The sequence below is a fragment of the Hippocampus guttulatus genome, chromosome 9 (assembly GCF_054856545.1).
Source record: "Hippocampus guttulatus isolate MCC_2025c chromosome 9, RoL_Hgut_1.0, whole genome shotgun sequence".
Classification (NCBI taxonomy): domain Eukaryota; kingdom Metazoa; phylum Chordata; class Actinopteri; order Syngnathiformes; family Syngnathidae; genus Hippocampus; species Hippocampus guttulatus.
The window spans coordinates 8,739,401-8,758,615 of record NC_141269.1 but is presented as its reverse complement, the minus strand read 5'-3'; the positions used below and the strand labels follow the sequence as shown (position 1 = coordinate 8,758,615).

Below are 19,215 nucleotides of genomic sequence, written 5' to 3'. Positions count from 1 at the left end.
ACGCTTCTTCGTGGAGTGTGCTTAGGAAGGCATACTCCACATGCGCAAAGTGGAGGAGTGTCTACATTGGGCGCGCACGCTTCTGTTTGCATGCACTCCAATATAAAGAGCGGAAAATGAAGCACTTTTAAGGACTCTGAGTACAATGTACATCGAAAATTAATTGTTAAGACGGGATTCAACAACTCCAGCCTTCCTGGAAAATGGACATTGGTAGAAAGATAATGTTTGAATCCAGCACTTCACCGCACACCGCATTACGTAGACCTGCACAATTTAATGGCATCCGGTGTTCAGAAGTTGTATTTGACCTCATTGATTGTACAGTATATTTCAATAATTCTGTGACTTTTGACCAGTTTGACCTGCTTCTTGCCCAAAGTCAGCTAGGATCGGCTTCAACTCATCCACGAAGTGTAGAGAATGGATGGATGGATGGAAATAAGACCAACATTTCCCAACCCCTGCGCCGTAGCGCATTAGTGTGATGACAGAGATCATTGGGCGTCACGGGAAATTTTGCATTGGTCGAAAAATGATTTATTCCCTACTAATAACACTGGATATCATAATTCATCCATCTATGCCGATGATGTAAAGGGAAAGACTGAACAGTTCTTCCATTAGATGGCATAAGGCACAATAAACTTGTGTATCCACAATTTGTCATTCTTTGAATTGAAAATGGGCCCCCCCCCCCACCCCATGTAAAATATGCGTTTTGGCTCTGTAAAGTTTGGGAAACACTAAATTAGACCAACAGTGACAAGGACAAAGAAAGCATTCTGTTAAAAGTTGATTACATTTTTCAACCGTCCAGTCAAAAGCCGCACGGAAATGGTAAAAAGGTGCGGTTACACGGGTACAAAACTGGGGTAAAAGCATCTCAAAACATTCGTAGGTTGATCTAGTCGTTTAATTTTGTCGTGTTATCATGACTGATAAGTCACACCTGAGGAAAATGCTTCTTTCTTAGTGAGGTTGCCAAAGAAAAATATGGTGATAGTGAAGCTTACAGATGGCCAGAGAGAGACGATCATTTTTACTCACCGCAAGGCCGGGATCCAACTTCATGTTTGCTTACTGTTTGTGCCAAGCTAGACCAGCAGAGAGGGGTGTCTGAACCAATGAAAGTTTCTTTTGAAACTTCATTTATCTTTCGATGACACTTAAATCATCATCATCATCATCATCATTGCTTAAAGGGCTTAATTGCAATGGTGAACGATCACCTCGATGTTCATATGCGTCTGCGCTCAGCATGCATGTGCAAAAAATAAAAGTATTCATGTTCATGCATGCGCGTGTGTGCAGCCACGTGGATAGTCGATCATACGTGCGAATCATGCAGGAGAGCGAGTGCTCATCAGGCACAATACATCACATCCGACCCCCTTACCGCCTATTTTTTTTCCTTTTCTGCCAGAGGGACAGATATGATCTCTGCTACCTACTCTTCTCAGTAATGAGGCGCCAACACTGCAGTGTCAAGAGAGGGCGAAAGGATTGGCAGCGTGGAAAGAAAGGTGGCGAGGGTTGTACGAGCGCATTGAGGAGGAGTTAATGCATGCTTTGCATCGGCTGAGAGACCACTTTTCTCCATCGTGTTTGAAAGTTTAGTTATTGCGTCATGCTATAAAAGTAACGAGTCTTCTGAGAGGCCTGATCGGAGGCGTTCGACGTGGGTCAAGAAGCAAATTTATTAATGGAAACTTGAACGAATATTCTCTCTTGGACCCCACCCTGGACACCTCCAGCTCCTTCCCTTAACAAAGCACAACTACATGAGTAGATATGTTCGATATTTTGCAAGTAGGGTGAGGGTTGAGAGTTTGCAAATGAGGTTAGGGTGTGCAAATCGGGTTCGGGTTTAGGGTTTCCAAATCGGGTTAGGGTTTAGCATTTGCAACTAAGGTTAACATTTATTAGCATTTCATCTTTGATAGCCATCGTGCTTCGTCGTCTTTCATACCATTTCTTCTTCTTTTTTTTTTTTTTTTACTTCCCAGCTTCGTGTCACTACCGGGAAAGAAATAAGATTTCGTATCTCGAACTGACCCATTGGAGCAACCGGTGTTTACCATCGTGATGAACGCAAAACTGACTTAGTGACTACTTTGCCTCACTTAGCTCATTCACTCCACCGCCTGCCCTCAGGCTCCACACGGCATACAAATATGACGTCACACAGTATGGGTCCTTTAGAATCACAGGCAATATCTTAGATGTCCAAATGTTGCATCTTGCTGCACTCCAAGTGCACATTCAGGTGAATACCTAGCCCATGTCTCACTCTCACTTGCATGAAGAATTATCCAAATAGGCTGCTTATTCAACACATTTTCTGTTTATGATGTTGACTGCAGATTACTTCACAAGTGATGATTTGACTTTGAACTATGAATGATTTTAGATCCAAGTGAGTATGCAGTTCTTTAGAATTACGAGGAAAAAAAATGCCCTTATATTTTGTTGTTTCAAATGGTATGATATCAGTATGGTATCGGCTGATGCCGATACCGTAGAGGTGACTGGAATCGGTATCGGGGAGAAAAAAACAACACGACTTGATTCCCTCCACCCTTGGGGTGGCAACTCGCTCCAGCTGGAGGTGACAGCTTGATAACAAGTCAACTGTATTTATAGAGCACTTTCAAACAGCCATCGTTGCATACAAAGTGCTTTACATGGAGCAATATAACATGCACAATAAACAGTAAGACAAATCGGAAATAAAGACGGTAGAAAGCACCAAACAGTAAAACCAAGAACAAATCTAAGTCATGCTGAGTCGAATGCCAAAGAATACAAGTGAGTTTTGAGGAGGGTTTTGAAGATGGGCAGCGAGGAGGCTTGCCGAATGGTCAGTGGGAGGTCATTCCAGAGAGAGGAACCAGCAACAGAAAAGGCTTGATCCCCTCTGAGCCTCAGTTTAGTTCTTGGTACTTCTAATAATGTCTGGTCCGCAGACCTGAGGCGCCGGGCAAGTGTGTAGGGGCGGATGAGCTCAGAGAGGTAAGGTGGCGCGAGATTATTCAGAGATTTGAAAACAAATAAGAGGATCTTGAAAATAACTCTAAAATGTATGGGGAGCCAGTGAAGGGATGCCAGAGTGGGAGTTATGTGCTCCCGCTTACGAGTACCAGTCAAGAGGCGAGCAGCGGCATTCTGGACCAACTGAAGGCGCTTAATGGAGGACTGGCTGACTCCAAAGTAAAGGGCATTGCACCATAACACCATCAGGACCGCATCATGCTCAAATATTAGTGACCATTGGAGATCATTGCTCCAGCTGGAGGTTACAGCTTGATAACACCATCAGGACCACACCATCAGGACCACAACATTAGTGGCCATCAGAGATCATCGGGGCATAAAACTTGACTATTTCTACACCTTGATTGTTTTAAGAGTTAAGGAAAATGGATGCATGGATAGACGAGGAGAGCAACTGGTAAAGTATGTGTGTGTGTGTGTGTGTGTGTGTGTGTGTGTGTGCTCTGTACAGGTGAATGAAAGCCCGATTAGCGCTGATCCAGAAGGAGATGCTTTCCATTACAATCCCTTCTTCGCCTACGTTGGCAAAGCCCTCGGTAGAAACTGAAAGAGCAAAGTCGCAGGTACAATCGGATAAAATGAGTTTGGGTACAAGTGTATGATTGCATGTCCATTTGTCACTGCTGTCTATCCAGTGTACGCCGCAGCACTTTTTGAACTTGGTGGTGTGTGATTTAGCAATTGTAATTGTCCTGCGGGATCAATAGTCTTGTCACAGCTGACCTTTATGTATTTTCTCTTGGTGACATGTTGAGCCGGAGCGACAGTGAACAAACGCGCACACACACAACCTTAGATTACTCAGGTGCCTTTTCATTTCCTCTCACCTACCTACTTACTCGGTCCATTACCAGCTTAGCTGCTTAAGTTTTCACTGTTTTTTCTTTCTTTTTTTTTTTTGCTCTCGCTTTTTCCCCTGATTGTCTAAAAAGAGAGCTGAGGTGTAATAACCCCTGAGACCAAAACCTGTCATCCGGTTGGATTTTAAGGGACCTACTTATCTCATCCACTCAGATTACAATTTATCATTTTATTCCACTTTCTCCTTTCAAATCTCATGTTTGAAGTTTAATTTTCACGCATAACTCTGTGACACATTTCTTTCTTTAGTACTTCTGACCCTCTCATCTACAGTGGTACCTCTACTTATGAAATTAATTGTTCCCGGAAGAAATTTCTTAACTAGAAGATTTGTAAGTAGAGACGTGTTTTCCATTAAATGCCCTGATCTGTTCCAAGCCCCCTAACATTTAGACATGTTTTCTAAAGCATAAAAATTTATCTAAATATGTAACAAATGCATGTTACAAATTAGATTATTGCAAAATAAATGAGAGTTGTACACAATGTAAAAAAAACAAAGACTAAAGAATAAAAATGATGGTCATTTAACTTAGAAATGCGTCCTCATAGTTTTTTGCCCTCTTTAGTTCATGTTCTCTCTCACAAGTGGTTTTTGCCTGGCGTTTTGTTCAGAAGTGATCCAAGGATGTTTGCTTTTGTCGGCTTTTGACAATCCTTCGAAAATGTGCAGGGCAAACGTCAGCAGAGTTAGCGATCGCCCGACTGGTGAACACTTTTTCTGGGGATTCACATTTGCGTACAACTGTACACAGGTTACAGGGTGCATAAAAGGGTTCATGTACAGTATGAATAGCTCTATGATGTGCTAAAAGACAACGTCAGCTTTGCAAGTGGCTGATGAATGGGACATGGAAAGACAGAAAAGCCATTGTTCTGGTCGGGCAGTTTGCAGCTAGTTAGACGCGGATTCACAAGTACACTTGATCCTGGCATCCTTTTCATCAGCACATCAAAGACCGGCAGCAATCTGTTCCATGGATGCCTTTTAATGCACCCCTTCGTCTCATTCTGACCGGATTATTGCACTGTCGAGATTTTGAGCCTGCCATGCTCAAAAGTCCCCTGATGGCTCAGTGTGACAGATTCATGTCCAAGTTTTTTGTTGGTGTTGTTTTTGTAAATAATCTGATACCAGCTGTACCTGTCTGGAAAAGTTTGTTTTAAGACTGTTTTACCTAATTTGCCTCCACAGCACATAAAGTACATCAGCCTTTTTGATGCAGCCTTTAAAACCAGCACACACCTTGCTTTAATGTTGAAAAGTAAGTTATGGCATGAAAACTGGGACCTGGAGGCATGAAACGGATCTATTTGACCACTGACCTCAGCTAGCAAGTACCAAGTAAGTTGTGATGTTTCTTTAGAAGCAATGCAATTCTTTTTCTCCACAACAAAGCCATGAATAAAACATACATTGCAGAAAATTAAAAGTTCACATCCAGTGGTGGCGTGGAATACGGGTTTCAATCCATGCCATCCCAGCCCTGGACATCTGAAATAATCACTCCCAATTGAAATGAAGGGAAATGCGATTAATCCGTTCCTGTCTGCTGACCCCCCCCCCCAAAAAAAACAAACAATGAAAACGCTTGTATGGAGTTTTTTTTTTCAATTAGAAATTGCACTCTATAATATTGTACTATGAAGACACACAATAACGACATCATTAAATAGAATATAAAGAAATAAATAGTGTGTTCATGATGATAATTTCCTTGCTTGCCCAGCGAGGGGCAGATTAATACAGTCATACAGACACATGAAGAGGAGAGTGATATTCAATCAATGCATGACTCAGTAATCTGTCGTAGTATTTGTCTTTTTTTATTGGATTGAAAAAGGAAATGGAATACAACTAAAATGAAAGAGAATTTGACATAATCATTGTGATTTTTTTTTCTTGTTTTTGCTCTTCACATGCAGAGAACGTCCAGCAGGAGGCCTTGCGCCTGTCCCTGCTTCAAGTAAAACAACCCTTACATATTGCGGTAAATAGACAGGGTTGGAATCATGAATTTCAAATTATTTCCAAGAGTGCCCTATGAGGCGTTAAGCATGTTTGTGTAAAACATCCCTTTCAAAACGCCAAAGAGAAACTGTTTATATCTACAGTAATTTGCGGGGTGGCCCTCATGGTCGGACTGAAGACACAATTTAACTAAAAATAGGTTAAAGGTCAGAAGCAGAGCCATGCAACTAATTTACTTTTAAGTCTACGTTTCCATCGAGCAGGTTGTGACCAATTAAAGTTCTGTCACTTCAATGCTTCTTCCTGATAAAAATTCTCTTACATCTTGCCACCCCTTCATTCTCACGTCTTAACAAGTGACATCAAACGTGGCTTTTAAGTTTCAACACGCTCAGAATAGTCATGACGTGCTGAATATGCAGACGATATATACACCAATCATCACTCTGGGAGGCATTATTCTACTTTTGAGCCGATGCTGTGTGGCCAACCACAGTTAGCTCAGTGACCCAAACCTGTGGGTCTCATCACCGCTCTCTGAGGTATACCACCTGCTGGTGTAATCCCCTTTTGTTTCAGTTGCAGTAAAACCAAGTCGGTTCAAGAAAACACATCTGATGTTTAACGAAAATAATGTTTTGTCTTTAATCAGATTAACGTTTCCATTGCTTCTACAAACCATTCTCTTCAAGTAGTGTATGTTGTCTTCCCGAAAACTGAGTTCACCATGCAAATGAATGCTCCTCAAAGTAAAAAATAGTTTTAAAGTTAGAAATGTAGTCAAAGACTCTGTAAAGTGCATTCGGAGGTTTGTTTCGAACTTCACCATACAAGTTAGAAGATTATTGAAAACGTACTAAGGCTGGGAAATACATAGTACTCAATTGTGGAGATATTGTTCACCATTTTCATAGACAGAGAATGTGCACTCTTGGGGGAAAATGGCACATCGTGGTTGTCATGCCTATTTTAGCGTGTTTGAGAATTTGACAGACAGCCATCTGAGGCATTCTGGCGGACTGAGGGCATTTCCTTTTTGACACCCCCGTGAACCTGACAATTTGGTGGTTGAATGACTGGACTTTAGACCACCTGAAAGCAGGTCTGAGTTGTGGCACGTGTGGTGTAACACTGTGGATGAGTGGAGCCGCTTCCACTGCATGGTACGCTCGTCGGCTGTGTTAACGCTCACAACAGCGCATACACCCGTTTCTAACTGCGCTCGTCTGGGAAAAAAACTGCGGCCATGCCACCAGTTAGACTGTGCTTTGTGCTGGACTTGAGCTGGGGGGGCATATCATCTTAAACTGGCTTTCACAATTCAAGAATGAGTCACTGCTCTGCCACTATGTAAAAACTTGAGCGCCTTCATTTGCATCAGTGGTTACTCAGAGAGGTTTTGTTTTTTTTGGTTATAAATTGGCCATACCCTTCTGTGCTGTTGAGACACCATTCACTAGATTCAACATTTAAAATTGCAGTCAAACTAGTCACGAACGCTCAGCAACAAATGAAAACTAGTTGCAGAACCCTGCAAGCTGTGCGCCGGCGCAACTGAATTGTTCAATGGCGGTCTGTCACGTCACTTGGTGTGCGGCTGGCCTCAATCTGTAACTTCTGGCATATATCTGGCGTCCTCTTCTCATGTTCTTCTCTTAACACCGTTCCTTGGGTTTGATTCTTTGGAACAGCGCAGATATTCTCCATTATTATTAACATTGCCATCCATCCGCTTTGGAACACTTTCAAGTCGCACTCTGCAAGTTCTACTTCCCAGTTCTATTGAGCGCCGAATAGAGCCATTAAGACTGTCGGGGATCGTCCTGCTGCGTCAGTGTGCACTGCTGAGGGCCTGAAAGGATTTGGCAACTCATCTCCATGTCATGACTATGAAAGCCTGTCTCCAATTAGATTTGCAGGGGAAGAGCAACGTCTCAACCCGACGCTCAACCAGCTCTGGTGGGAGAGGATTGGGGAGAGAGAGAGAGAGAGACTTTTGAGTCTCGCTTGACAAAACAGGCCAAAGCTGAGAACTCACGCACATGCACACTTCGTGACACACCAAACGGCAGCGTGCGCACGGCGCCCGGCAACAATCAGCTTTTCCACTTCATCACACTCGTCTTTCGCCTCCTTTCATCTTCCTCCCTCCATCTTCCCTTCCTCACAGTCAGCGCGCTGCCTTGGCTGTCAATCTTTCCCAGCGTGAACCCGCCAACATGTTTCAAATCAAACGCACACACAGGCACACACTGTTAATTAATCTCATATTCAGCTGTTTAATTATCAATGACCCCGTTTCAAAAGACTCTCAGCTTCATTTACCCGATTTTAACCATCCTATAATGTCCTGTTTGAATGACATGTTGCTATTTCTGTACAGGAAATGATTGGAGAGGCGGCGGAATATGATTCACTCCCGCAGTGGGACCGTTTCTTGAGCGTGTGCGTGAGCGCGTGTGCCTGCATTGAAATACGATTTTTAAAAAAAACAAAAAAAAATAGGACACCATGTGCGCAATTGTTTCCTGTTCGTGTGTGAGTGAGTGTCATTACTAATTATTTTAATTTAGGTAAAGATATTTCATGCTCCAGGACTCAATTGGAGTTGATGTTCTTTGTTTGCCTGTTCATTAGTGAAGCTTGAATAATCCCGGTGCTTCATGGAGACAAGATACAAGAACATTTAGCATTTAGATGCAAGAGAGGAAGATGTTTTAAATAATTACCGCCTTTGACGAAAGATATTCTTCTTTGATCAACCATTGAAAATTTGATTGAAACTAAAGAAAGGCGTTATAATGGATTAGTTGATTGTTGAGAATTGTGTCGATTGTAAGGAAACGATTGTTGATTTTAATCACAATTCCAAAACAATTGAAGCAAATTATAGTGCAGTTCTTGGCTGTAACCAGCAGAGGTGCTGTTGATTCGTTTATGAATTTGCTTGCTGTCTGTACAGACTGTGACTACCTCATATAAGGTCTTATATAATAGCTCATATAAGAACAACTAAACTCATATTGCACGCACATCACTGTTTTGAATTATACAACACACTACGGCTTAATGGTGTGATTTTGTCTGCTGCGTAGTGCAGTTCTGAGTTTGTGGGTTCAAATCCCAACCCAGGAGTTCCTGTATGGAGTTTGCATGGGCTACCCGTGCTTGTAAGCCAAGTATTCCAGTTTAGTCCCAAATTCCAAAAAGATGCATACATGTTCATTGAAGATACATTTTTCCTTGGGTGGGATTTTTTTCCCCCAAAACACTCCCTGTGACTGGCAGGTGACCAGTCGAGTGTGTGCTCAGCCTTGCGCCCCAAATCCATCTGGAATTCTGTAAACCTCAGTTCATCTGTGACCCAAATGAAGACAAGTGTGATAGAAATGCATGGATGTGAAACATACACGTTAAAACTAGGGATTGATCATTTTGTTTAATCGATTAATTGCACAAATTCATTTGTATGTATGGATCGTGAGGCAACATTTGGTCAAATCTTCCCAGTCATGGTCCCAAACTCGAAATAACAGACGCAAGCAAATATATCCTTTGAGCAGATATAATGTGGGTTAGAAATGATTCATTCAAAATTATTTGTATCAATAATTCACAATCAAAATGTTCTGCCTGCTCGAGGAGAGATTTACAAATGTAACCCACATTTAAAAAACACAGGAAGGACATATTTCTAAAATCAGACATTCACAAAGACACCGGCCATCCAGATTGCAGTTGTCCAATCATGCAGATACACTTTAAAGAGTTTTACGCCTTCTTTTACTGTAAGAAAAAAATAAATAAACTTTTGCGCATGTATCTTTGCCAGTATGAGCTGTAGCAGGGCCTTCCAATTTACCCTTCCAAAAGGCCCCCTGACGTCTTCTGTCGTGCGCCGCCGGCTACTGGCTTGCAATCAACTGACTGTCTAATGAATGCTAATGAATCTCTTTGTCTTGAAACCGTGTCAAACTCATTTACAAACATCCAATGCCCAGTGAACACTCACCTCGATTGTCACTGTGCGCACCACAAGAAGGAAGCAATTAACTGCCCTGTTCGACGGTCCATTGTTACACCGGATGCGCCGGCACGCCTGACATCATGTCATTCAAGCCCAAAATGTTGCACAGGGAAGTAAAGCTTGTTCACTGGACCAGTCGAAACGAAGAGGAAAGCACAACTCTACTTTGTATCGGTGAACAAGGCGGCCCGAGCAGGACCCTTTTCAACTTCTTCAAGGAGGTCGTTTCAGCCCGTACCCATCTTTGGTTCTTGATTACGCTATTTAGCCTCACTGTAGTGCAAAAGAGGCAGCTCAAGGAGTTCAACATCTCTCAAGAGGCACTCACGGAAACGGAACAGAACAAAAAGAACATACTCCTTAGCGCAAGAGAAGCTGTCCGAACCATGCAGAGGAAACTCATTTCAGTCGCAAAAATCTCGTTATTTGGGGGGGGGGGGGGGTTCTATTTCCAAAGTTCCCCATTCAGAGAGATACAAACTAAACCACTGAACAAATTAATTGATCCTAATTTATAAGGCAAATCTCCAGATAGCATGCTGATAGATACAGTCTGTACCCAGGTGTTGTGAGAAACAGAGCAATGACAACGCAATCTCATTGGACGGTCAGTAAAGACTTTCATCTTTTGGCGGTGGCGTGACATCTTTGCATCACATCAAAAGACTTCAGAAAACCGGATGCCATTTACATTACATTAGATCACTCTTATTAGTCCACCAGCGGGGAAATTTGCATTGTTTTAGTAGCACTAGAAGTAACAGGAACAGTGGTTACATGACACAAAAAAAGAAAAAGCACACAAGGATGACACAGAAATGTAGGCTAGACATTTAAGGCGCTCAAGCACAACAGCACAACGGTCAGGAACCTGCACTTGGGAGAAATCTTTCCAAGAGGACCATGTTTTGTCACTACCTCCCAAAACAGAAGTGCTCTAACATGGCAACGTTCACATCCCTTCTCAAAACTGTCCTTTTTACCTGAAGAACTATTTTATAATATTCGGTCATTTTAATGAAGGTTTTTTTAATTTCGGGCGGCACAGGGGTGCAGTGGTTAGCCCATCGACCTCACAGTGCAGAGGTGCCGCATTTGATTCCGGTTCCAGCCTTCTTATGTGGAGTTTACATGTTCTCCCCGTGCCTGTGTGGGTTTTCTCCGGGTACTGCCGTTTCTTTCCACATTCCAAAGCATGCGTGGCAGGTTAATGGAACACTCGAAATTGTCCCTCGGTGTGATTGTGAGCGCAGATGGTTGTTCGTCTATGTGTGCGATGCGATTGGATAGCAACCAGTTCAGGTTGTCCCCCGCCGATTGCCCGAAGGCTCCAACATGCTCGCAACACTTGTGAGGATAAGCGGATTCGAAAATACTGCAGATGGATTTGTAATGTGTTGTTTTATCAGTATTGTAATGAGTCTGAGTATTTTTTAAAACAGGATGTAAAAATATTATTATTAGTAGTAGTAGTAGTTGTAGTATTCGCACAAAAAACACTTTTACAAGTTAGCATTCCCTTCCTTGGTACAATCAGTGTCTGGATTGCCCCCAACTTGAGCGATTCCAAAAAACTGACGTGTCCCAATTAGCGTGTCGTGCAAAATCATCCTACTGCCAGAAATCATCCAATTTCACTTAATTGGTCTGAAAATGTTTATTTATTTACTGTGGGGGTATTGTCATTCATCTATTTATGCCACTAATGTTATAATGAAAGGCAGAACAAATTAATGCTCTCCGACTGGATAGCAGAAGGTACAATTAACCCGAGTATCCAGCTGTTGTCATTCACACAAAACAAGATGTTTGTGTTCAATTGAACAGGCCCAGATTTCACACCAAGTCAATTTGTAAGTAAATTGAGATGAGATCATAATACGTTTTGTTCCCCCCCCCCCCCCCAGACATTTTTGTGGTGTGCTGTGAAATTAATCGAATGTAAAATATACGCCTTGGCCCAATAAAAGTTGTGAAACACTGCCCGACTGTGTATACGGTTGGTTACACAGTATGTCATATATTCCCTCGGTTGTCTTCAAACTCGAAAATATTGCCCTTCCTTTGAGGCAATAAAAGGTGTATTCAACCAACAATCCCTTCAAAAAGAGCAAGCCCTGTTAAGACAAGTGGAGGAGTCAATTTGGCCTTACCCTTGGCCCCACCAGTTAATGGAAAGCGCCTTCATGAGGAGTTGATTTTGCTCATTTACACTGGAGGCAATGCAGGAATTAATCACTGACACATGGGGGCTGTGTATACTGATTGGGCAAAGATAGCGCCAATCGAAACTCGCCTCGCAACCAATTAGCTATGAACCGTGCAACCCAGCTGTGCAACGGCTGTATGTTAGGAAAAATTTTAAAAAAAAGAAACATAAATGGAAGAAAGAAAAGAAGAAGCATAGATAAAATATATAACGAGACTGACTTTTCTTTGTGCGCGTCATACGGTTTACCTCAGTCTGTCACCCAGCCGATCTCAAACGGAAATAATTGCTTCAGGATAACAATCGAGTCGCGTGAACTTTCGGCACTTTTATTTGGTTCTCCACCCCGTCACGTCGCGAGCGCACAAATGATACCTGACCACTGCTAGAATGCTGGCGTGCTTTTCTCAACAGATGCAGATGAGTCATCCTATTCAGCGACAGAGTCCAAATGCAGTTCATGCAGCAAGGAGGATCTCTCCCACACGGAACTCATTCTCGGCTTTGCTGCGAGGAGTTGAAGGTGAGCTTTGTCACACAGGCAGTGACGATGGCACTGCTTTACAACGGGGGCCCGCTTCTATTCAAGCGCATCCAAATCACTCCCATCAACAGTTTGGATAACGGTTAGTCACACGTGAAAGCAATACCAACACTCTCAACAAGTATAGCGCAATTGCACTTGGAACTGACTGTCCTATACACACATGCTGGTTTGTTTTCTCCACCCCATTGAAATCAATGAATGAACCATCATGATAAAAATTACACACGTTCACGTGGAAATTAATGCGCAAGCCGGTGTGGGCCGTGAGCCATTAGGGCCAATTGCATGCCGTGAACAAAGTCTGACACTGCTCGCAGATCCTAAATGTGATTACACAGTGGTCATTTGGTGCCCCTAAACATTTAATGTAAGATGGAGTAATTTTATCTTTGACAAAAATGAATCATTACATGAACCTGTCTCATACCGTAGTGTTGTGGACCCGAGAAATATCTTTGTCTTTTCAGTTTCCCCCCTTTGCATGCACGTTTTAAACACATTTAAACTAATTAAAAAATAAAAAAAGAGAATTTAGGAAAACACACTTTTTAAACCCAGCACAAATGTATTAAAACCAAAAAAAATTGTGGGAATAAAATGCATCGAAAATGACGGAAGCATTGCATTGTGTATGTGTTTATGCGTGAGCCTTTAAGAGGCGGGGCTTAGTGGGGTGGGGTGCGTGTACACACACACACACACACACACACACACAGAAGGGGTGGAACAGTTCTCAAAATTCATGGTTTGGTTTGTGTCTTGGTTTTGTGCCCACGAATGAGTTGAGACGATTTTCGGTTCGCTTCACTGTGCAAACAAACATTTGAGGCAATGAGGGGGGGGAAAAAAAATCTGTACAGGTCCGTCCATCTACATTGCTGCATTTTATTATTACAGTCAGCTAATAGTTGAGAGTGTGAATAATGATTACTAGATTACTAGAAAGAAACCTTGTCATAATGATTTCATATTTGTGGGCTTCAGTACAGTCAACACTTCCCACACTGGAAAGAGGTGTAAAGATAAAAAGCGGTTTAGTGCACTAATCTGTGGACGTGAATGTGGTGGCCAATGATTTACAAAGTGGTGCTAATTAGTCGCTGAAACCTTTCGAACATAAATGACAGCTTCGAGCTTTGTGAATACGCACCTCAAGGCAGTTGTAAATTGGAGGCTGGTAAGATTTTGCATCCGAGCATCGACATTAACATGAAAAAGATGGTAGTTCCCAAGCATGAAATCATCTTAAATTAGGAGGATTGTGTGATCTCCAATCAGCCAGTTTCCCACTGATGCTTTCGGCACTTTGATTCTCCAAAAATATGCAAAAGCAAAGTCGCTGTGTGAAAACGCTCCCTCTCATCTGGCTCTTGTAGCAGCCTTACCTTGTTACAGTTCAAGTCAAAGAGCCTAAAGCTGTCCCAAGTGCCTGACTGTTTTGTTTTGAGAAAATCAGTCATAACAATACACTCAGACTCCATGACACAAATAACAACAGATGCTTCGCAGATGATGAAGTAAGGCAAACAATTTTTGTTCAATTCGAGGGGTTTTGTGACACATCCATCCGTGACTCACGGTCGATAAAAAAAACATATTCTCAAACAAAAGTTGCAGGGCGTTCATTTTTATTTTAGTCTGTTAAAATACTATTGTGAGGAGGCTACTTCCAGGTGCGGAGAAAACGGCAAAAGATTGGGCACTCAGACACTGGCTATCTGGGCAGGGGCAAAGGTTGCGCTGCAAGTTAGAAGGTGAAAAGAGAAAAATAAACTCCTCTTTATTTAAACAGGGGTGGCGCCGAGGACTCCTTGGGTGCCTGGAAAACCAATAGCACTCCCAAGATATTTTTGGCCGCCACCCTTTCAATAAGAGCGATCATCAATCATCAAGTGTTAATAATTCAATTGCACTGAATTGATTGTTGATCACACCCCGTGACTGGCTAGCATGCAATCCATCTTTATCCACATCACGATAATGGGGCTGTTTTTGTCCTGATTTCTTATTAGATTTTCCGATAAGATTCTCCTTCTGTCTGAGGGCCAGCAGTGGATTTGTCCCAATAGTAGGGTCTGGGTTGACATTCTTACATATTAAATTACGAATAAAAATCTTTATGTAGTGAGTGTGGACAGCTCGCCAAGTTCTGACTTCATAAACGGTCACATGGTACGGATTGTAGCCAATCAAAGAGGCGACCCGACTCCGGAACATGGTAAGGGACATCAATAAAAACAAACATGTCCGACCTACACAATATTGTTTTTTCTTATACAGTATAAAAGTGTAAAATTCCCAGGAGGCAAGAAAAGAACTCTTATTTGACGACATCTCCATTCTACCACACTTCTCTTCGGAAACATCGGCGCAATATATCTGGTATAGTATTTGTAAGCCTTCGTTTTTGTTAGCTACAAGTGATCATGCGAGTCTCCTGAAACCTTGGATTCTTTTATTTCTTTAATCTCAGTGATGGAACGCAATCTTTATGTGTGTGGCGGTCTGTTTTGAGATTAGGCGTACGCAGTTCGACCAGAACTGTTAAATGCCAATCCTGAAGCCTGTGATTATTCAGAAACTACAAAATAGCATCCGTTGAGTCAACGCTATGCTGCGATGATTTCTGTTTTCGTCATTTCACGAACGGAAAAGTTCTCCCGGGCATAATAAATCAGGCCTTAAAGTATCTTTAATGACATGAAGGCAAGCACCTCCCTCCTTTCTGTTCCTCTCTGTCATCTATGTGATGCATCTCTCTGAACGACTGAGGCGAAAGGTGCACGCTGGAGTCAAGTGCGGCGTGCAATTTGAGCCACAGGGTTCAAAACCTTGTCATGACGTGACTTTTCTCTCTCCCGTTGCACATGTCTGGACGCCGCTTCCTTTCCTGCATCTCTTCTTTTCACCTCCGCGCATCCCTCACGGGCTTCCCGGAATTTATCACCACCTGGGGGGGGGATGAACGCGATTTTTCTCCCAGCTCTCATTTGTACGCTCACCCCGAATAACTCACTGGTGGCTCCTGCATTTTTGCTACCCTCCTTGCCCTCCCACTCATCTCCTCTGGGCTGCATACGCGCAACATGAAAATAAACGAATAGGATAAAATCAGATAGGCCAGATAAGTGTGGCAGTGCGGTTACTGATACGGGAGCACGAAAATCAATCATCCCTTTCATCAGCAGTCTCCATCCCACCGTACCATATACCTATGTCGGGCCCCCTCCCCTCCATCCCCTTTTCAAATCTTCCCGCCCGTCGTTATCTTTTGAGTGTCATTCAGCCTCTCGTTCCTGTTCCAACACGTGGCTTTTGATGAAAAAACACCCTCGGCCTCCCTCACTTTTTATGTACAAATGCGACACAAGTCGAACACTTTCTTAGCATTTCCTCCATTTTTTTTTTCTTTTAGGGCCGCACATCCTCCTCACATGGTTGTGACTGACAGCAGCTTGGCCTGTCAAAGAGGCGCGAGGCAAGATGGCGAAAAGTGAAAGGGGGACAGACAGGACGGCGTGAGGAGATAGGAGGAGACGTTTCTAATTCAAAGGGACGTGCAGTGTTTCCGTGGCAACTCGGTTCCCATGGAAACGGCCGTGCTAAAGATGCCATTAGTGTGTGCGCAAAAATATATATACTTACACTCCGTTGCACTGCATATGTGTACAAATATAGCCGCACAGAAAGTCAGCGCTGGCGTTTGCGTACATCGTGTAGGCGGGCTGACACATAATAGCACAATTACAGTCAATAACACACCTGAGGTCGACTATGATAGCTCCATGACGAGTTGCTGCTGCACTCACTCAATTTTACTGTTGGTTGGTCCACCTTGGGAAAACAAGTGACAATCGTGCTGCTAATCACAAGAGCTGCGCTCGTAGCTCTGATTTTACTGATCAAAACTTTCCTACGGGGGGGGATTTCTCCACATATTCGCTCATCGATGATGACATCCTTCAGCCTGGGACCACTGCCATCAACACGCGCATCGCAGTGATCACTCTTAACGCTGTATAACGAGCATAACCTAACCGTGCTCGACGGAAGTGGACCATACATTAAGTCCGCGCTGTGTTTATTGTGGCAGGGGTGGATCGTGGTGGTGGAGGGGGGGGGGGGGGTTCACAGAGATGCAGGGTGGAGATGAGGGATGACTAATGAAGCCGTGAAGGAGTTCACTTCCATTCGTCATGAGAAAGCAATGTTCCTGAACATCACCGGAGCTGCAAAAATAGCGGCCAGTCACACCACATGCAGCTTCGACTCGCTTGTATTAGTGGAACAGTACATACGCTGTGCATGCTGTCTGTATATATATGGCAGTTATGCAATGATGGCAACACACACGCTCTGCGTAGCTCACGGCAGTAAAAAAATATGTATTCAATGGATATGTCATAGGGATGGCTATTATATGCTCTGGTTTGATTGAAGTGAGCAGGCAGATTTAACAATTAATTGATGGTTTAGAATTCTTTCTAGTTTGCGGGATTGTGTTGTTTTAAGCAGTTGAGGCAGAATGGAGTGCAAGTTGACAAACAAAGGTAATACTAGCATTAAAACAGGAGTTCAGAGCATTCAAACATTTTCAGAAATATTTCACTGTTTCCATTGAATTGATAACCAAGTAAAAAACGCAAAAGAGCAAAACAATTATTTCATTAAAATTGAAATTAAAATGATTGTACTAATTCAAGTAGTATATTGTAGTACGGTATTACTGTAGCACTAAATATTAATTTAGCTTTCATTTTATCATGATATCTAAAGCTAGCTACACACATACGGTACTTACCAATAACTAGTTTGAGTATTTTTCCTCTCCTCTGATCAAAATCTCTCTGACATCTTGGAGAAAAAAAAAATTGAGTGATGAGAGCCATAGTGTGGGTTGTGTTTATTTTTCCTCTTCGAACTCAGAAAATTATAAAAAGATAAACGTGAAATCTATTCAGGAATTACGACTGCAAATCCTTAAGTGTTATATGTGGTCAAGCTAAGTGTGGGCCAAGCCCCGGATTTTGGGATTGTGACGTGAACCTGAAAGAAAGCTAATTAGGAAGCGATCCGAAGCTTGCTTTGCCGAGCGTCTTCCATTTCTTCAACCGAGGCTCTGTTTTTACTACTTTGTATTTTCTCGCACTCCTACCTCTCAGCCTGAAAAAAAAAATGCTGGGTTGAATTTACTCAATTTTATTTTGACAAGTGGCTGCACACAATAGAATCATCTGGATTTAGATACATTTGCTCAAAAATGTACAGTTTTTTTTAAATGATCTGGATGAGTTTATTGCGTGCAACCACTTCATGGGGGTAAAAAAATACTAATAATTTTTTTTTAAAAAAGAGTAAATTCAACACACCATAATTTTCAGTGCAAGGCACTCTTTGTATTGCGACAAGTTTCTGGAAGGAGACTTGCGATTGATGGTGGAAAAGTCGTTATGTGTGTGGTGGGCTGTGTTGGTCATCTCCAAGACAACACACTAAAAGAGGAGTAATTACGTGCAGGCCATTTTTTTCCTTGACATGTATGGGGTCTCTCTGGTTTTTAAAAAATGTGAAATCGACAGCTAATTTAAGTAAGAGAAAGATAAGGAATCAGTGCGAAAAAAAATCATTTTGAAAAGTTTATTATCATCTAAATATTTATAATCTAGTAATAATATAATATATAATATTGTATACAATATAATATATAATATAGTTCATATTTGTTGACCAGTGAAATCTGTATGTGAGAATCTTGATTTATTTGCAGCATTTGAGCATTTATCACCTCCAGTAACGCCCAATCTAAACAGATTCGATGCGTTGGGCCCTCTGGCACTTATTGATTTTCCTATGACAATAAAAATCGTAAACATTTCTGACTATATATTTTTGCCGTGGAAATGGCAAAGAACGTAAGCCATGTGAGCTGGCGCCTGTCGAGTAGCAGGGCTTACTTTGGTGCCGAGCAGGATGCTAAGGGGGGGGGGGATTAAAGAGAAGAGCGAGTGCAAAGACAAAGATGTGGCGCAAAGATAGAGGAGGAGAAAACGAGAGCAAACAGTGTGGAATCCACAGAAACAGAATGGGAAAAAAAATGAAGGAAAGTGAGCAGGAAAAAGGAGATAGTGGTGAATAGCAGTGAGTGTTGACGAAACGTGACTGAGTGTGACAACGCTCTGCAGGGGAGAACGACTGCGGTGTCACAGCACAACTCGGACCGCATCGTGCTCTTATCAAGCTCTTCAGACTGTTTGCCATTTGCCATTACAGTGTTTCCCCGCTATATTGCGACCGTTTTTTTTTTCTCATGAATCTTTCGATTCTCCCATCAGACACAGCCGCCATGAGAAACCTGGGAAGTCACGCACAATCACCCCGGAGGTGTCACTCATTGAATTATGAGGATTCTTGCAAGTCCCGGACATGTGTGAGACATGTGAATTCCATAGGGATCCATTTGGAAAATATGTCACGCTTAAAATGTAAAATGAATTTGTTACAAGAGTAACAGTCTTTTTAAAAAAAAAATTGCTGGCCACGCA

General features: G+C 42.4%; 1 protein-coding gene across 2 annotated transcripts in view; it reads right to left on the bottom strand.

The window, feature by feature from the left end:
* The window catches only part of grin2bb (glutamate receptor, ionotropic, N-methyl D-aspartate 2B, genome duplicate b), a 90,698-nt gene that overhangs the window by 42,077 nt on the left and 29,406 nt on the right, over nt 1–19,215 (bottom strand). The window lies entirely within an intron of this gene.